The following is a 19,691-nucleotide window of genomic DNA, read 5'->3' on the forward strand; positions in this document are numbered from 1 at the left end:
TCAATCTTCAACAGATATGGGGTTGAGAGGAGTCGTTGATTTTCCTGACCTGGGGGCAGTAATGAGTTAGAGGCTTGCAGGCAGAAAGTAGAGTGACCTTAGAGTATGACAAGTCAGAGGGAGCGCCCAGAGATCTTTCACAAGGAGCTAACCTGAGCAAGGCAGCCTGTTTGGCATCAGGGTCACTTGATGAGGGCCACTCCACCACCAGGTAGGATGTCGCGTGCCCAGTGATGTGAGCCTGGAGTGTTACTGCTCTGCCCCCATCTCGATGCATGCACGGATGGACGGGCTGGCTTAGGGATTCTGCCTGTTCAAGGAAGGATCAAAGGATGAGTGATTCAACCTGAAAATCAAGAAGCCAAAGGAGGTTGTGAACGGCTTCCCAGGTGCGCCTCTGACAGCGTTCTGAGCTCCTACCGGGGCAGCATCTGAACTGCCCCAGGCCGTGTGACAGGTGTGCAGTCATGGTCAGTTTCTTTCATGGTCAGTTTCTTGCCCTGAAAGGTTGGCTGTCCTGCTGTGATGCGATGCTGGGAAGGATGTTCTAAGCAATGCAACTGGATAAAAAAGGAAGTTAAAAAAAAATGCGTGTTGTAAGGGAAAAAAATTATTCCTTATTTTTGGCCCCCAAGTACAAGACGATCAAGTGCAAATATTAGAAGACATAAGGGTTTTGAAAGGTTATGTGTTATAAAAATGTGAGAAATCAGCAAGTTTCTGCTTTCCAGGAGGAACATGGCAAAATGTGATCCCATTCGTTATGGCAGCAAAATACAGAATACCTGAGGATTGCCTTAACAAGAACGTGTGGAGTCCCAGTGTTTCCCGTGCGTCCGCCTCCCCTGTCGTAAGAGTTCCTCCTGCAGATTCTACCGCTTTTGTTTCTTTCCCCATCTTTGACCTTTGTTCCTCATCTCTGGCCTTCGGTTGGTGGATTCTGGAACTCACATTCCGCTCCTGCTTGTCTGTCTAACTTGTGTCTTCCCGCCAATCATTTTAGCTGTTCATTTTACAATTCAGCCTGTTTAGTTTTATGATTTTATTGCCAATACTCGTTTTCTACGTTTCTAAAGCCTTCTCATTAGCTGGTGCAGGCTGTTCTGTTTTGCTTTTATAATGTAGTATGTTAAACCTCTAGGGAATTGATTGCATTGCTTTTAAAGTCTAGTATTTGCTATGTTAACTCTGTCTCCTCATGGGTTAGTGCTTTGTAGGTTTTCCTAGAAGTCATGGTCATGAGCTCACCTTGAGGGTTTGTGGTTTTTCTATGGTGATGTTTTTGCTTTCCATGTAGCTGGAGCTCATTGAGTGAGGATGACCGAAGACTCTCATCTTTTGCGGTCTGCTGGGTGCCAGGGGTCATTTGGGTCCCTTCCTGCCTCCTCTTCCCAACTTCTCACCCTGGTGGCTCCACCCAGACGACTGAGTTTCCTGCCACTTGGCACAGGGTGGGTGGCAGTTGTCCTGGCTGAGCTGGTCTCTTGCTCTTGTTTTCTGTTGGCTTGCAACGTGGAGCATCCCCAGAGGCACTGGGAGTCGTCCCAGCAACCTCTAATGTCCATATTTGAAGGAGCGATTCACTCTGGTATGGCAGGCTGATGTCTTTTGTGTCTTCCAGATTCTCAGGATTTCAGAGCCACATTACACTTTCTCTTTGTATTTTTTTTTTTTTTAAGATTTATTTATTTATTTGAAAGGCAGAGTTACACAGAGAGAGGAGGAGAGGCAGAGAGAGAGGTCTTCATCTGCTGGTTCACTCCCCACATGGCCGCCAACAGCTGGAGCTATGCTGATCTGAAGCCAGAAGCTAGGAGCTTCTTCCAGGTCTCCCACGCAGGTGCAGGGGCCCGAGGACTTGGGTCATCTTCTACTGCTTTTCCAGGCCATAGCAGAGAGCTGGATTGAAGTGGAGCAGCAGAGGTTCAAACCAGTGCCCATATGGGATGCCGGCAGTGCAGGCAGCGGCTTTACCTGCTGCGTCACAGCACTGGCCCCTCTCCTGTCTTAAAACACTGAATGAGCCTTCTCTTCTAGATACACCCATGTGTTGTGTCATTTCCAGGACCTGTAGGTGAGGGCAGAGCAGGTCATGAACTCAGATGGCTATGGTGGCCTCCTGCTCCCCAGGGGGTAGGGCAGGTGTCTGGGTTAGGCAGGCACCCTGGTAGGGTTGCCAGATGCAATACAGGGCACTCAGTTAAATTTAAACCTCAGATAAACAAGGAATAATTGTGTTAGGATAACTCTGACCTGTATTTATGCTAAATTAAAAAAATCCCTTTGTCTGGAATTCACAAATAACCCAACAAGAGCCTGTGGTTTATCTGAAATTCAAATTCGCTTGCATACCCTACATTTTTATTTCCTAAATCTGGCAGCCCCACCCAGGGGGAGCTGTGCCTCAGACTCTGTGCAGCTTCTAGAGGTGCTTGTGGTGCAGGGTGGTGGGGGCAGGGCGGGGCAGGGCTCTCACTGGAGGAATCCGGGGACGGCAGCACCAGAGGTACACGGGGTTTCATCCATCTGAGAACCGATCAAATGAAACTCGAGCTGAGGCGATGCTCACTCGTCCGGTCAGGCTCCTACTGATACCAACTTCACAAGTAACTCTCCCAGTGATCCCAATAATACTTCCCTGTGAGTGAGTTTCAGGTGATAAATACACAGATGTGTAGCAGTGACTTGCACCTCGAAGGGGCCACCGTGGTGTACCGAGTTATTTCTGGCTCGGCGCTTGAAAAGTGAAACAGTTCTTCTGTGGCATTATTAAAACACTCTGCTGTTAATTACACTTGCAGCATTTCCATTTAGTGTCATTAACTTCAAAGATGTGTAATGTTGACTGTGACTGCCAGCTAGCTGGCTGCTTACCTACCTGTAGCCTCCTGGGGACCTGCTAAATAAGAGCCAGCTTGCTCTAATGAAGGGATCAGCTAAGGGCTTTTTTTTATATTGTCCTGACTCTGGGACGCCAATGAAATCACCTTAGCTGCTAATTACCGTTGGCATTTTTGTCAAAGGATCCTGAGAGCGATAAACACAGGTTTCCTGTGTTTTTCCAGAGGGGACACAGAGCACAGACTTTGCCTTGTCTTTGGAGAAAAGTTGCCGACACAGGGGTCCAGGTCTGAGTGGTTCCATGTCGGAATCTTTTGGAAGATCCGTGGATAGCAGCTATTTCTCCTTTCCTGATTGTTGTCCAGTGGTGGAGAGAATGTGGAGTTTCCTGGTTACCTCTGCCTTACAGAGTATGGTTCTGTGGGTACAGAATTAGCCCCCCGGCGTTGTCCCGATCGCAGTCCCACGCTCCTCTCTGTGGAGGCACATGTGGGCCACAGACTGCACCACGGAGCAGTCGCTGACCCTGCCACTCTCTGGATCTCTCCTGGGTTTCTCGTTCTTTGATCCTTTTCACAGCTGTGTCTTCCCTCCCCTCGGGCTTGGTATTTTTAGTTTTTGTTTAATTGCACTCATTTTGTAACTTCAGCTGCATTAATCTTTGGATCTGATTTATGTTTCTGCACCGTTTGATGTTGAAGAGTGTGCAGTTCACGGGCCTGGCTAGCGTGCACCGGGGCGCGTGCTAATCAGGGGATAAAGAGAAGTAAATCTCGAAGCTCTGATTATCAGGTTTTCGGCTGTTTATGTGGTTAGTCACTCACTCCCCACGTCTGCACATTCTTTTTGCATGCTGCGCTTGTTTGTGCTATCTACTATTCAGTCTACAATGGCCAGTGCGAAGGGTTTCTGCCCCCAGAGCTTGTTCAAGCTTTGTTATTTGTGGTCTTGTGAGGTGTTGGATGTGTTTCCTCCTTATGCCAGCGCCGCACTCTCTAGCGTGATCGGAAGCCAGCTCCGTGTATTGCATGAGGATAAGGCTAGAAGTCATTGCCTTACTGAGAAGTCGAGAGAAGAGGAAGGGGTAGGGCAGGGGAAGCGAGAGGAGGGGAAGGAAAAGGAGAGGAGGAGGGAGAGGACGTGAGAGGGGGAGAAGGTGCGGCAGAGCGAGAGCCGCTGGGACAGAGGAGGGCGGGACGAAGGGAGAGTGGTCAGAGAGTCCTGTGCCTTGCGATGTCCTGGTGGCGGGCCGTCCTCCAGAACCCCGGTGCTCCCCAGTCTAACTGCTGGCGTGACACTTAGTTAGGGCAGGAGAAAAACAGTCTGAAGGTTTGGAGTGAAGTCCCTGTGTGTGCGTTCTTCTTGAAGTATTTATTTATTAAATTTATTTTATTTTTTTAGATATGCACAGACGTCACCCTTGGGTTGAGAAGGGTGGACTATTGTAGGCTTCCTGGAGGAGAAGATACTTTTTTTTAAAAAAATATTTTATTTATTTATTTGAGAGGTAGAGTTACAGAGAGAGAGAGAGAGAGAGAGAGAGAGAGAGAAGTCTTCCATCCACTGGTTCACTCCCCAAATGCCTGCAACAACAGGAGCTGGGCTGGTCTGAAGCCAGGAGCCAGGAGCTTCTTCCGGGTCACCCATGTGGGTGCGGAGGCCCAAGATGCAGGGGTCATCTTCCATTGCTTTTCCAGGCCGTAACAGAGAGCGGGATCTGAAGTGGAGCAGCCAGGACTAGAACCGGCGCCCCTATGGAATGCCGGCACTGCAGGTGGTGGCTTTACCTGCTATGCCACACAGCACCAGCCCCTTGAATTTTAAAATTATCCAGTGTTTCACCAAGCCTACTGGGGCTAGAAAAGGGGGAGAAGCTCCATGGGGTTCCCCGGAAGAAGAGATCAAGAAAGCCCAGCTGTGTCCCAGATGCAAGCCCCCAGCGCGGGGGGGTCTCAGCCCTGCCTGTTCTTCCCAGCTCTAGGCGGTGTGGTGGAGGCTCCTCCCACCGATGGAGAGCAGTTGTGGGTCCCTCTTCTCCCCTCTGTGTTTGCTGGGAGCCTGCTGGTAGCAGGAAGTTAAGATGGCGGGTTTGGGGGGAGCGATGTTTACACCATGGACTTCCACAGTGGCCCCTTCTCCTCCCAGGGTGCTGGTGATGACCCATTGAGCCACCTGCCACTGGGCACCCCTCATTCCCAAGTGGTGACCGGGATCAGTATCATTTCTCTCTGGGTTTCCACAGGGGTTGTTTCCCCTCCCACTCTTGGCCTCCCAAACCTCCAGGGATACCCACTCTAAGAAACATCTTGCGTTTTGGGTTTTCTCTCCTTCCGGAGTCGAAACTCATGTGCGCCGAGTTCTGTTTCCATAAGCTGCGGCTGTGAGTGGAGCCTCCCACTGCTGGAAGACCTGCTGACTGTGCACAACATCAGTGGGTTGGCTGTCTCGGGCTGTCACCCCTGGCTCCTGGCAGACTCACTGGCATCCGCCCTGTGCCCTGCTGGTCTCGCTCAACACAACCAAACCCACACAAGCCTAGAACAGAAATGCGTGTGTGGGTCGACAAAGGTGGTTTTGGGGAGAGTGAGTTTCCGTGGGGAGCTGAGTCTTCATGTCGTGTTTACTGAGCCACCCGTTTAATTTCAGTGAGACAAAAACAGTTTGGGGATGTGGTTTCCATTTTATGCTTTTATTGGGATTGAACTGATCCAAGACCTTCAGAGCTGAACAAGATGGCTCCGTGCATCCAGTTCTCCGTCTCAGGGTGGGGCCGTGCCCGGTGTTGAGACAGTGAGGACAAGGCAGTGGCACAGGGCGTCCGAGCACCTCCAGGTAGGCTACCATCTGGCCCCTTAATGAACAACTGGAACCACAGAGAGAGAGGAAGGAACGTGAAATCTGGACTAGAACGGACGAGGCAAGGTTCTAACTAGACGACAATTCTCTCACAGCTTCGGCAGTAGTGACTAGAGTTTCTGTGGTTTGCCCCAGTGAGAAGAACCGAGTAGACTTAGATGTTTTTCTTCATCCTGACTTTGTTTTCTCTCATTTGGCCCTTGCAGTCTGGGGGCTGAGCTGACTCCCCGTTGAGGGGGTGCTTCCCCTATTGTTATAAGAACCCCAGTCAGTTCCCTGCACCGGGCCCACACCAGGGACCTGCAGTCATTCTCCTGTCATGACTGGGGAGCCAAGTCTGAACAGGGACATTCTTGAATTTGCTGCACCAAATGCGTGTGTCTTGTCTTGTTTGTTTTTCTTGCAAGTTTTTATCGCTTTATTTGAAAGGCAGAGAGAGAGCAAGAAGTAGGCGAGAGACTTTCCATCTGCTGGTTCACTCACCAGATACCACACAGCTGGGCTAGGCTGAAGCCAAGAGCCTAGAAGTGAATTCATGTCTCCCATGTGGGTGGCAGGGACTCCAGTAGTTGAGCCATCAAATGCTGCCCCGGGGTGCACATTAGCAGGAAGCTGGACTCAGGCCCGGGCACTCTGCTGTGGGATGCGGGAGTCCCACGTGGCATCACACGTGCCGAGTGGGCCTCTCGGGTCTATGTTTGTACGCTGTCTTCCTTATCCTAGAGGTTAGGATCTGACTGCTCGTCATGACCGCATGTTGAGTGCTGTAATGTTACCTGGTCTGCTTCCTCGCGGTCTTGCACTGGATCGAGGTTAGAGAGTTAGAAAGGAGAGGGGCCGCGGACACTCGGCTACTGGGTTGATTCCTCCAGCTGGCCCCGCGGGGCTCTGTCTGCGCACGGCGGGTGAGTCAGGGGTCTGCCGCCCCTCCAGCCTCTTCTCCCTCCTATGCAGGCTCGAGGGCCATTGCTCCCACCCATCCTCCAGGGCAAAGCCGTGAGGGCAGATTTGCAACGTCCAATTTTCCTAATTGAGGGATACACATGGCTTCTTTCTACTCACAAAAGCAGGGTTACCACCAAAAACGAATCTAATTGGCTAAATAAATAACTCTCAAGTCTACACTGCCTGCAGCCTTTCCTTTCCTGAATTATTAAGGCTCCGCCCCTGCACATCAGCAGCAGCTAATGACTGCTTCGCCTCAGGCGATTAATGCTCCCCCATCACTTTGCAATTGCCCTGATGACTTACTCTGCCACCTTGCAGCCTTTATTATTGGCCCAGCTTTCCAAAACGCTTTGAGTTCAGGCACATAATAAACATGAAGCTATTTTCAGCATTCTATGTATGTGTTTTAATAAACACGTAAACTATTTGGTGGTTTCCAGATGGTCTGAGCTGGTGCTTCCTAATGGAGACGGTTTTGCATCCTTCCCCTGGGCACATTGGCAAGACCCAGGGACAGCTTCGGTTGCCACCACTTGTGGGTGTGTGTGCTGCTGGTGTCTCTGGAGTAGAGGCCAGGGTTGCACCCAACCTCTACAGAGAGCCTCCAAGAGAGGGAGACCTGGTCCCCAATGTCAGTGGTGCTGGGGCCGGGAACTCCTGGCTTCAGCAGTTTCTATTTTTTTTACTTTTTTATAATTATTTTTTATTTTTTTGACAGGCAGAGTGGACAGTGAGAGAGAGACAGAGAGAAAGGTCTTCCTTTGCCGTTGGTTCACCCTCCAATGGCCGCCATGGCCGGTGCGCTGCAGCCGGCGCACCGCACTGATCCGATGGCAGGAGCCAGGTGCTTCTCCTGGTCTCCCATGGGGTGCAGGGCCCAAGCACTTGGGCCATCCTCCACTGCACTCCCTGGCCACAGCAGAGAGCTGGCCTGGAAGAGGGGCAACTGGGACAGAATCCGGCGCCCCGACCGGGACTAGAACCTGGTGTGCCCGCGCCGCAGGCGGAGGATTAGCCTAGTGAGCCGCGGCGCCGGCCGCGTAGATGCTTTTAGATGAGACCTCGGCATGCCCTAAGAGCAGAAGATGCAGCATGCTTCTTGTAAGTGTCTGATGACTCCGTCCGTGGCGGGGCAGCCTGCCCTCTGCGGAGAAGGTTCTGTCCTTGTTCTGGTCTGCGTCCCTCACTGCTGGTGTCCTTGAGTATGGGCCTGGCTCCCTCCCTGGGGCCTCTAACCCCACAGATGTTTCAGTGTGGCCTTGGCCTCTGGCTCAGCCCCTCTCTGACTCTACGCGCTGTGCACATGCCTTGTCTCGTCCAGATGGACACAGGGGCCTCGCAGTCAGGACTGGGTGTGAAGAACTGTCTGGCCCTGGCGATGGCGTGAGTGGTCAGACTAGCCTCCTGGGGCTGCAGACTTCACCCTGGAGAGCTCCCCTTTCTTTCAGCATCCACAGCACCTGTTAGCACCTGCTTCATTGCATTCTCCAGCATCGTTGTGGTGTTAACACTTGGGCCTTGTTTGGAGGGTAGGTATTCATGGTATGCACCCATCTGACACGCCTCATAACCAACAGCTTGCTGTGTGGAGCGGCGTTGAATTCCCATTAGTTGAATGACCTTGCTGTAGCAGCAAGGGGTGGCCTCTAGGGTGTCACTGAGGGGCTTATCACCCCGGTCCCCCTGTCCTGTGGGCACCAATCCTCTGCTCCTACAGCTTCTAGCATTCAGACCCCTGTCCTGTGCACCCAGCCTGCTCCCAGCTCATGGGATCGCATCCATTCTCTGGTACGTGGATGCTGATGGGCTGGTACCCTTGTGGCCCGAGCTCTTGTGTGCCTGCCCCACCTGCTTGCAGGGCTGGGCCTTCTCCGGATCTCTTAGGCCAGCCCTCCCCCACCCCCATCTGGCCATGCTCTCCACCTGCCCAAGTCTGTCTCTCCCTGGGCTTCGCTCTGCTCCTTGAATTGTGCCCCCAGTCCCCATTCTCTCTTGTGTCTTCTCCCCTTCTCTGCCTCCTCAGCCTTTCCCTGGTTAATATACTGAGCTCTAGATTTGGCAACCATCTCAGGGTACAGTCTTATTTGAGAGAGGGAGTGTGTGTGTGTGTGTGTGTGTGTGTGTCAGAGAGAGAGAGAGACATGCATGTGTGTGCACAAGAGAGGGAGTGTGTGTGTGTGTGTCAGACATGCATGTGTGTGCACAAGAGAGGGAGTGTGTGTGTGTCAGAGAGACACGCATGTGTGTGCACAAGAGAGGGAGTGTGTGTGTGTGTGTGTCAGACATGCATGTGTGTGCACAAGAGAGGGAGTGTGTGTGTGTGTGTGTGTGTGTGTCAGAGACAAGCATGTGTATGCACCAGACAGGGAGTGTGTGTGTGCCACAGAGACACACACACGTACACACACAGCTGTCTCCAAGTCTCTTGGTTTGTTTCCCAAATGCCTGCAACAGCTGGGGCTGGGCCGGTACCGAAGCCAGCAGCTGGGCACTCAGTCCAGTCTCCCATGTATATGACAGGGACCCGAGTACTGGAGCCATCACTGCTGTCGTCTTGGCCTGCATTATTTCAGTCATCCGCATGACCACCTGGTGTTCTCTGGGGCCAGGAATCAAACACAAGTAACCCCAGTGTGGGTCACAGGCATCTTAACCGCTAGGCCACACGCCCACCCCTGGGGGACAGTCTCTGCCCTGTGCGCTCTGTCCTTGTAGAGGCTGCGTGGTCTTGGCAGCTGATCCCCTGGGCTCAGCCCGAGGCCACAGCAGCGTGCGATTTGCTCCGTCTCTGGCCTTCTTGTCAACTGCTGTTCCTGGTTGTCATACCCGACTTCCATGTCCAGCCAGTAGGTCCTGCTAAGGAACACAGGTAACTCACCAGTGAAACTGTATCTTGCAAGTAGAGCCTTCGTTTCTTTCTGTTATTTTCAATCATCCACATGGATACCTCCTCTGGTAGTTCTTCCTCCTGAGGACTTTAATCATTGATGCAAGGTGGAAAAAAAGTGAGCAAATTAAAATACGAGCAGAGCAGTGGCCCCCAGGAAGGGAGTGTGGAAGTGAGCAGTGGTGCATATGTGAGTGTGATGCAGCTGTTAAAACCCTGCCCTGAGATTTCACTTTGTGTATGTCGCGATATCCCCTGGTCCACCTCTTCCTCCATAAACATCACCCTATATACATGTATGCATTTCGTGTGTTATAGGCAGGGTACTTCAGCAAGGTCATGGGGAAGAATGGAATCAATAGATAAGTTCGTTATTTAAGAAAACAACTTATAAAGCCAGGCTCAGATTTTGCATACTGTACATTTCCCATGAGCTTGTTGAAGGGATCTTGTATTTCTCAATTATGAGCAGATATAAAAGACATGAAAGAAACGCACCGAAGTGATGCAGTGATTGTCCTGGCGGTCGGATTAGGAATGATTTGTTTTCCCTTTCTTTTGTATTTTTCTAACTTCGCTACATGAATGTGTGCAGTTTGCGCAATGCAGAAAAGTGGAAACGTTAAGACAACATCTGGGAGTGAGCGAAGCAACTGTTAGGTTTTGGGCTGCTCTCCCCAGCCCTCGCAGCCCCTGCCCCTTCAATGTCTGCTCTTTGCTCCTCTGGCTGCTGTCTCGGGCTGCACTGGGGAGGGCTCCTGTGACTGCAGAAGAGAACTGGCGAAAACACACCGAGTGGAGCCTCATCAGGGTCAGCGAGCAGGAGCCCTTGGAAGTGGACGCCGTGTCCTCCCAGCGCAGAGTCCCACAATGCTGTTGGCGGGGGTGCCTCCAAAGAACAGAAAATCAAAGCAAAAAAATCTCCCCGAGCGCAAGTGGAGTCGTTTCCGTGCTCAGGAGTAGCAGGAGGCAGTGGGAAGAAAAACACAAGGAAAGACAAAATCAAACACAAGCGTTTAGAGAGAAAGTGGAGGGACGCTTCCCAGAGCATGGTGGCCTGGCCGTGTGCATCTCGAGAGACCAAGGCAGGGAGTTGAAATGTATAGTCCTTCCTTTACAATCTACATTAGAGGTTTCACCCTGTAAAGAGCCTCCAACCATTTCATTAGGAGCAACAGTTGTTACTTTTCTCCCTTTCTAGATGGATTTTCTTTTCCCTCTTCACGTGAAAGTCGAAATAACAGCCTACCACAGAGCATTTCATGTTGAGCGAATGAGTTTGCTTCTAACTGTATCACCCAGCTAGGAGTGCGATGGATCTTATTAAAGTGCTTGGGTGCAGACTCATTGAGAGGCTGGCTCATAGCAACAGTTATTCTACCTAATAACAGAGGTTTATGAAACTTACTTATGATGTGTTGTTTTGGGTAGTTTAAAAATTCTCTTTATTTTTCTGATCAAACCAAAGGCCAGCTGCTTCAGCACCGATTGTTTGAGTTTGACAAAGCCATCTCCAGTCCTAAATCAAGCATTCTTACTTAGATTGGTGCTGAGGACTTCCTTGTCTCTGTGGCTTCTGAGTTGGTGGGAAGATGGCAGACCTTGGCCTCAGTGATGCGGAGGCCTGGGCAGGGTGATGGGGTGGGGGTGGGGGGTGGGCACTGGGCAGGTGCTGTTCTCTGTGCATCTTCTGGGTGGTTGCTCCTCAGGTGCTCGGGGGGGGGGGCAGTCCCCAGGGAGACCCATGGGGAGGTCCTGCAGGCACCAAGGCCTCAGCCGGCCCCTTTTAGACCTCACCCCTGCTCATGCTCAGACCACACACGTCACTCTTCATTTGTCCTCACACCACACATGTCACTCTTCCTGTGGATTCAGGGGTGTGATTAATGCATGAGTTTGTGATGGATGGTGTCCTCCTGGCTCATAAATCAAACTTGGCTCACGAAGGTCCTTCTCTTATGCAAGGGAGAAAGCAGAGTCGGTCCCCAAGGAACCGGGACACAGATTTTGTCTTCATCTTTCCGCTGATGTTCTCTTTAGCCACCTGCTTTCACTGAGAATGGCTTCATAATCGTAATAATTAATGTTTGCATCAGAACCTGGTATCCCTTGTCTAGCTTCGCAGACCCATCTCTCAAAACAGCAGCGTCATTCACCATGGGCCAGGTTACGTAACAAACTGCCCCCCAATGCCTGTGTACCCTGGGGTTGCCCGAGGTACTGCTGCCAGTGGTCGGGGCTCTGGGTGGAGCTGATGCCTGGCCACTGTCACCTGGAGTGTGGCCGCTCCTTGGGAGGGAGAAAGAACATGGGACGTGGCCCTTTGGTTCACAGGGCTTCCAGCAGGGGGCACCAGTCCCTTCCACTTGGATCCCATGGGGCAGAGAAATCATGTGACTGTGACCACATTCAGAGAGGAGGGGAGGGGCAGGCCGACAGTGACTGGAGCTCTTGGTAACCATGACGCCCACAATTAGATTTCTGGGTTTTTGGTGACAAGCATGGCTGCCCTTGCCATCGGAGTCCTGGTATTTTCTCATCTACTTCTCATGGCAGATTGGAACTACGATGGTCCCCGTTTGGCACACATGTCTTATGGAGGGTGAGTGCATGCTCAGGGCCTCACAATAGTTTGGGCAGAGTTGGATGTGGAATCTTGTTTTTGGCTTCCCCGGGCACCAAAGCTCTTAGCTGTTGCACAAGCTCAGAGACAGAGGATTTGCCACTCCTGAAATTTCTCGTTGTGCCTACCTGGTTAATGCAGCCCGGTCAGATGCCCTAAATCCATGGGGATAGAATGTACTGTATGTGCAAGCCAGGTTTCATCCCAGTTCCTCCCGAGTCAACACCCGTGCAGTGTCTCTAATCTCCTGACATGCCCAACTCAAGAGCTGCCATTTCTTGGGGGTTTTGCTGCATTCAGATTTGGGGATAATCCCTCTGCATTCATCGCGAATTCTCACCTCTGGTTCACAGATGAGTAATGGGTGGGCTGCTCAAGTTCACACACAGCCCGAGTTGCAAAGTCAGGACTTAGTGCTTGCCCTCCTAACCATCCTTGCTCCGGGATTTAATTGAAAGTTCTCCAAATACCCAAGGTTCTTACACGGTTCTTTCAGGGCAAGCCTGTGGGGAATTGGTTGTAGGCTGGAGATGGCTGTGTGTCCAGCATTGAACATTTTCCTGCTGTGGATGATTTGTGAGAGGAACAGGAGAAACAGTCATGAGCTGAAGGTCTCTTGTCCAGCATGCTTGGGGGTACCCAGCACTTTTAGGGCTCCCGTCTATCTCCCCGGGGGGATGGAGCAGGCAGCCGTGTGTGGTATCCCGGCTCTGGCACTTCGGAACAGGGACCTTGGGCAAGTTCTTCAGTGCCTCGGAGCCTCATTTTCCGCAACTGTGAAATGGTGACAAGGCTCTTACATATGTGTGTGTGTGTGTGTGTGTGTGTGTTTTCTTATAGATGCTTAATGGGTGGTGATGGCCCGTTTAAGGAAACGTTGAATTTCTCTCCTCTCTTGTCTGGAAGTTGCCACTGCCTACCCCAAATAACTGTTTCTCCTAATTAAACTTCTGCTTCCTTTAAACATTGCCTTGTCAGATGCCCTGGCCACAAATGACAGGCCACTGTAACTCCTAGGTCCCAGCAAGGTAGAAATTTTATAGGTGTCAGAAAAATTAACTTCTATTTTTTAAAAGATTTGTTTACTTATTTGAAAGAGAGAGAGAGGGAGAGGCAGAGAGAGATTGAGATTGAGGTTGGGATCTTCCATCCTTTGGTTCTCTCCCCAGATGGTTGCAACAGCCAGGGCTGGGCCAGGCAACTCGGGATGCGACTGACGGAAATCGCACCGTCTCCCTCCCAGTCCTGCAGGCGTCTGATCGGCATCGCGAGGCAGGCCTTTCTAATTTGGCAAAATTACTGTCATTACTGTTATTAAAGCTGCACCAGAGAGCAGTGTTTGCTTTTTTCGTGAGTTCCATTCTGAGTAATGAAAGGTTCTTTTCCTGGTCCTCCCTGCTCTTTGAGGAGCGGCCTGAGTCAGTGGAGCAGGGGCAGCCTGCTGCCCCGAGTCTGCGCTGGGCTCTTGCCCAGATGTGAGCGGCACTGACCCTCTGGGAGCCCTGAGCAATGCCACTGGCCCTCTCTGCTCCCCCTAAAGTGGGGGTAATCGCACCTGTTTGCTTGCTGACCCCATCTGGCTGTTATGAAGCTACATTAGCTAAGAACTTGCAAGTCTTCATGCCCTGAATGGCGCTGTTACTAATAAAGCTGTGAAACTTTTCATCTGCAGGTTTCCCTTATTTGTAGCATTTAGTAATTCTTCATTAGGAACCCGCTTCTCTCGGGCAGGACGCCAGCCTCACGCTGGGCCGGGGCCGGCTGGGGCTTGCCTAGACCCTCCACCCACCCTGGCTCCCACCTCCAGGCATAGAGCTGCGGCTGCCTGCCTCGGCTTGATTCTGGCTTAGTGGCTCCTGGGCGTATTTTCCCACTTCTGTCAAGGCGGAGAGCCACCCATGCTTACTGGAAACAAAGACTTCTTCCAGGTACACCCTCCTGGCCAGGCCTGCAGGGCCTCCGGGCGGCATGGCCAAAAAGAACCTGGGAATCTTCTGGCACACGTCCCAGAGCCCCCAGCTAGGGACATGGAGAGTGGCTGGAGTCACAGCCTGGGGAGATCCGTGCTCCGGCAGCCCCAGAGCAGTTCCTGGCACTGGGAGCCCAGTGCATGTGAGATACAAGGCTGGGATTTTGTCTCTGGGGAAGGAAGTTGGTTTGGATGGTGGCTTGGGGGGCTGCCTCGGCTTGTTGGCCTTTTGTCTTTGCTGGGAATGAGGACAGTATTCTGTTTACCCAGCCCCTGTCTCCTCTTCCCTCCCATCTGCCCCCTCCTATGACGCGGAGACACCCCACCCTGAACACGCATTCTCGCCTTGGGCAGTGACTTTGCAGAGTGTCAGAAATACTCCTTGGGAGTGGATTGTTTCAGGCTGAGTGGGAAGAGGCAGATGAGGATAGTCAGCCCACCACCAGGTGAAACCCATCCCAGATCATCAGCTCTGAGTCATGTGGTAAATGCTGATATCAACAAGAGCGGACTCTGGGGCGATTGGATTTCCCCATCTTTCTCCATAAGTAGACGTCCCTAGTAATCCAAGCTCCGAATCTCAGGATCATTCTAAACTCCACTTTGTTCCAGTGCCATCTCCGCTAGTCCAACATCCCGTCTCATAAGTAACCCTCACCACTAAATATTCTGTTCCTTTTTCTCCATCTTCGTCAAGATTGATAGAGTGAGGCAGAGTTCCTTCAGGGGCCCTTTTTTTTTTTTTTATTTGGAAAGTCAGAGTTAGAAAAGGAGAGGCAGAGAGAGGTCTTCCATCCACTGGTTCACTCCCCAGATGGCCACAACGGCCGGAGCTGTGCTGATCTGAAACCAGGAGCCAGGAGCTTCTTCCAGGTCTCCCACGTGGGTGCAGGGGTCCGAGCACTTGGGCCACCTTCTACTGCTTTCCCAGGCCACAGCAGAGAGCTGGATCGGAAGTAGAGCAGCCGGGACTCGAACTGTTGCCCATATGGGATGCCGGCACTGCAGGTGGTAGTTTTACCCGCTATGCCACAGTGCTGGCCCTGGTAACTCGTTTCACTTGTATTCTTTGAGTCCTGTTTCCTAGTTCCCCACACTGGTCTCCACTCAAATCCTTGCACCTCCAGCTCTCCTAACTTGAGAGAAAGTAAGAAACAGACTTATATGCAAATCTCTTCCACAGTGTCAACGAAAAACTTGCACTGGGTGAATCAAACAGGAAGACTTCACTCAAGAGTGACGGGGCAAGACTGTTGCTATAGGGGAGGATGAGATACTGAGCTCCATGTCACTGCAATGGAAATGAAGCGCATTAAAAAAATGTTTATTCATTTGGAAGTCAGATAGAGAGAGAGAGAGAGATCTTCCATCCACTGGTTCATTCCCCAATGACCAGAGCTGGGCCAGGCCAAAGTCAGGAGCCAGGAGCTTCTTCTGGGTCTCTCACACAGGTGCAGGGGCCCAAGGACTTGGGCCATCTTTTCCCAGGTGCATTAGCAGGGAGCTGGATCAGAAGTGGAGCAGCCGGAATTGGAACTGTGCTCATGTGGGCTGCCTGTGTTGCAAGTGGTGGCTTTACCTGCTACACCACATCACTGGCCCCATCAGGAGCGTTGTAAGTGCGGGAGTGGAGTGGAAATCCGCTGGAGGATGTTGGTGGGCAGGCTGGTGAATGTGATCAGGCCTCCGGTATTTGCTAGTCTGTGCTAACCAGAGTCAGGGCGTGCCCTCCTCCAGAGCCTGGGAGGGGAGGAGCCCCTTCCTCCTTGATGGTTACATTTCAAAGAGGAGGTTCCCAGGTCCTTGAGACAGATGGAAGTGTGTGGTTCTGTCTTGAGGTTGGGGGAAGATTTACATCTGTAAAGGGCAGAGAAAAGATTTCAGATATTAGGGTTTCTGAAGCCAATGCTGGAAGACAGGGATGTCGGAGGTGGACACTGAAGCTCAGTGCAGCTGCGGGAATCTGGGGACCTCTTGGTCAGTGACCATTGTCCTTCCAACCTGCGACTTTCCTCTGAATTCCCACCAGTGTCCCCCATGTTTCAGCCTCTAGAATCTCCCAGAAGCTCTGCGCTTGCCCCTGCATTTCAGTATCGTGCGTGCCCCTTCTTCCTGCTGTGAGAACCTGTTCTGACCTCACCTGTCACCTTGTCACTCCAGGCCATGGCTGGTTTTTTTGTTCAAGGACGTGGAGTGGTGCAGGGTCATGAGATGCCTGCTTGGCAGTCAGCCCAGGGGACTGTAACTGAGTCCAGTAAGTGTGCGCTGGCACACACAGTGGGTGCTTCCAACCCTTCTTTTTGGTAAAGAAGTTTCTCACAACTGTTTGGAGGTGGACACGTTGAGTCTCTTTCGGGAAAGTCCTTAAATGTCAGCCCTTGGGACAGTCTTTGCCTTTTGTGTAAGATTCTGAGCTGAACCTGCAAATTAAAGACCTCCTCAAATGCTGACTCAGAGAAGCAACGTTGTCAGGAGGGCCCGGGGTTACTGTGCGCGCCGCCATGACTCTTGGGCCGTTGTCAGGAGGGCCCGGGGTTACTGTGTACAACATGACTCTTAGGCCGTTGTCAGGAGGGCCCGGGGTTACAGTGCACAATGTGACTCTTGGGCTGTTTCCAGAAATCCTCATTCGGGGAACCTGGGCAGGGCTGGGCTCTGCATGTGGGTGTTTGCTTGGAGATTCTGACGGGAGTCAGAGCCTGGAGCTAAACAGTAAACGGCGTCTTCCAGAAAGCTTAGAGCTCATTGTGGATGAGGGGACTGGGGCTCCCGAGCTGAGACTGGCAGTGCAGCCAGGCATGTGTGGGGGTTGCTGGGACGCTCATGCAACGTGGACACCCACCTGGGCCACCTGTGCAGGACTGATGCACTGACCTCCTGTCATGGGTGGCCGCGTACTCATGGGTGGGACGTGCTGCCAGTGTTTGTTTTAGGGGACACCTGGGACCCAGTTCCAGGGATGGGGGCAGCACGGCAAGCATTCGCGGGCACTGGCAGCTCTCACTCACGTCTTCTTGTGTCCACTCACGGGAGGTGGTGGTGGTCAAGGCTTCAATGCCAGCGCCGAGGCTGCTGCGGGCTGGCATCTGGGCCTTTGATGGATGCTTTGAAGGGGGCTGGAAAACCCCGTTTTAATCTAATTTGGAAAAAAAAAAGCAGAACAGAACACCCGTTTAGATTGGAGATTTATTTTATTTATTTGAAAGACAGGGGGAGAGAGAGAGAGAGAGAGAGAGATCTTCCATCCACTGATTACTCCCAGAATGGCTGCCATGGTCAGGGCTTGGCCAGGCCAAAGCCAGGTGCCCAGATCTCCATCCGGGTTGCCCACATGGGTGGCAGGGTCCCGAGCACTTGGACCAACCTCTGTGGCCTTCTCGGGTTCACTCGCGGGGAGCTGGGTTGGAAGTCGAGTGGCTGGCACTCGTCTGCCGCTCTGATCTGCGATGCCGGCTTCGCAGGCGGTGCCTTAGCCCAACCACTGCATCGCAACACCGGCAGCACACCTGGTGTTACTGGAAACTGTATTAATCATTACTTTTGCACACATGGAAAAGTTATTAAAGTTGTTTTATAAATGGTTTCAGTGGGTGCCTGAGTAGGGCACACGGTTAAAACCGTAGAGAAGTACAAAGAGGCACACACCATGAGAAGTTCTAAGGTTTCTCTGATGAACTCTGCCGAGCAGGTGCAAGCTTGCTCGTGTGCCTACTTCCTCTTTATATGCTACTGGAGCTCCTGTTGCCCCCCTCCGTCCCCCTTTAACTGTTTGTCTCCCAGGCAGTTCCGGAGCAGCAAATAGATTTGTCCTATGCTTTTCAGGGGTTGCATTTGCAAGTCGGTACCATCCTATGGACCCAGCGCAGGGGCTCTGTGTTAGGAGCCTGTCTGGTAGTTGTGTTGTCATGGTTCAGGGTTGGGTGAGGTGCTGCTGGCGCCCAGCAGGTAGGGACCAGGGATGCTGACAGGCAGTTTCCCACACCTGCTGTGGCATCCCGATTTCACACTCCCGTAGATTTTTATTTTGCAGTGTAGCTTACCAATCAGTAGCAATGCTGTAGATACTTATACACACACACACACACAAACCCCTTTGTGGTGGGGAGAACTCCTTTTCAAACAGAGCTACGGGGAACAGATTCCAGTTTAGGTTTGATGGTTACCTCTGTAGGTTTGGAAGAGTTTTGGTGGTCTCGGCATCTGCTCCCAGGATATTACGTGTGTCTGGCCACTGACTGTCACTTAGCTTCCTTGCAGTAGAGTGAGCTCCTCTGGGACAGAGGAAAGCCGCGTTGGCAGTGGAAGTTGTGGTGGCTTGGAGCACCTGCTGAACCTATAATTTTGCAGCAAAATGAGAGTATCCATTTTTAGCCGCAGGGTTGTTATTTTCTTCCCCCGTGGTTTATATTTTGGCTCTTTTATTTTTGTTGAGACTACTGTGTTTATTTCAGGCGCAGGATAAAGGATCCTGCTTTTTTTTTTAATTTTTTTTATTTTTTATTTTTTGACAGGCAGAGTGGACAGTGAGAGAGACAGAGAGTAAAGGTCTTCCTTTGCCTTTGGTTCACCCTCCAATGGCCCCCGCGGCTGGCGCGCTTTGGCTGGCGCACGGTGCTGATCCAATGGCAGGAGCCAGGTGCTTATCCTGGTCTCCCATGGGGTGCAGGGCCCAAGCACTTGGGCCATCCTCCACTGCACTCCCAGGCCACAGCAGAGAGCTGGCCTGGAAGAGGGGCAACCGGGACAGAATCCAGCGCCCCGACTGGGACTAGAACCCAGTGTGCCGGCGCCACAAGGCGGAGGATTAGCCTAGTGAGCCGCAGTGCTGGCTAGGATACTGCCTTTAAAGAGTGAGTGCAACCAAGTTAGGAAAAATTAAAACAAAAGCAAAAATGAAGCACTGACTTGCTCAGAAGGTAATAATTATTAGTGATGTTGTTCTGACTTCCTGCGCTCCCCGAGAGGCTGAGGAGGACTTTATTTTTTTGACAGCCCTGTGAGTGCATGTCACATTTATTTCTCCATCACTAAATCCTTCCCTCTTTGTGTTCAGTGACCATTTTTGTTGTGCCGTCCTGACTTCCCATCTGAGAATCCCTTTTCTGTTTTTTTTTTTTTAATATCTTTTCCAGTAAGAGTTTTCTTTAATTCTTTCAAAACAAATTGCGTTTTCTACCATATGAGTCTTTATGAGAGCTCAGATACGAGGTGTATCCTGTTTTTCAAGAGTTGGTTGGGGAAGACTCATGAATATCTTGCCCAGATTTGGGATACAGGTGCTCCTAGACCAAGGGTAGAAAAAGTCTAGAGGCTAAGGTTGTTCCTAGCAATCTTCACTGACAAAAAACCAACAGGCAGAGAGGCAGAGCCGTCTTCCATCCTCTGGCTCACTGCCACGTGCCCCCAACAGCTGGGGTTTGGCCAGGCCAAGGTTAATGGCCAGATATTCATCCTGAGTCTTCCGTGTGGATGGCAGGATCCAGCTGCTTGCGCCATCACGGCTGCTTAGAAGGCTGTGCATTAGCAGGAGGCTGGGAACAGGAGCAGAGCCGGAACTTGAACCCAGG

At 51.7% G+C, this 19,691-nt stretch overlaps 1 protein-coding gene across 10 annotated transcripts in view; it reads left to right on the top strand.

Moving 5' to 3' along the window:
- SEMA5A (semaphorin 5A) overlaps window positions 1-19,691 on the top strand; it is a 479,052-nt gene that overhangs the window by 57,852 nt on the left and 401,509 nt on the right. For 3 of the 10 annotated variants that reach the window (XM_089313288.1, XM_089313286.1, XM_089313291.1), the window contains exon 1: window positions 13,851-14,083. The exons of the other annotated variants lie outside the window; for them this stretch is intronic. The gene's annotated coding sequence lies outside the window, so the exon portion shown is untranslated. Of the gene's footprint in view, window positions 1-13,850; window positions 14,084-19,691 lie in introns of those variants that run through there. 10 annotated transcript variants of the gene reach the window in all.

This window comes from Oryctolagus cuniculus, chromosome 14 (assembly GCF_051225735.1).
Source record: "Oryctolagus cuniculus isolate XC-2025 breed Fujian yellow rabbit chromosome 14, ASM5122573v1, whole genome shotgun sequence".
In the NCBI taxonomy this organism is placed as follows: domain Eukaryota; kingdom Metazoa; phylum Chordata; class Mammalia; order Lagomorpha; family Leporidae; genus Oryctolagus; species Oryctolagus cuniculus.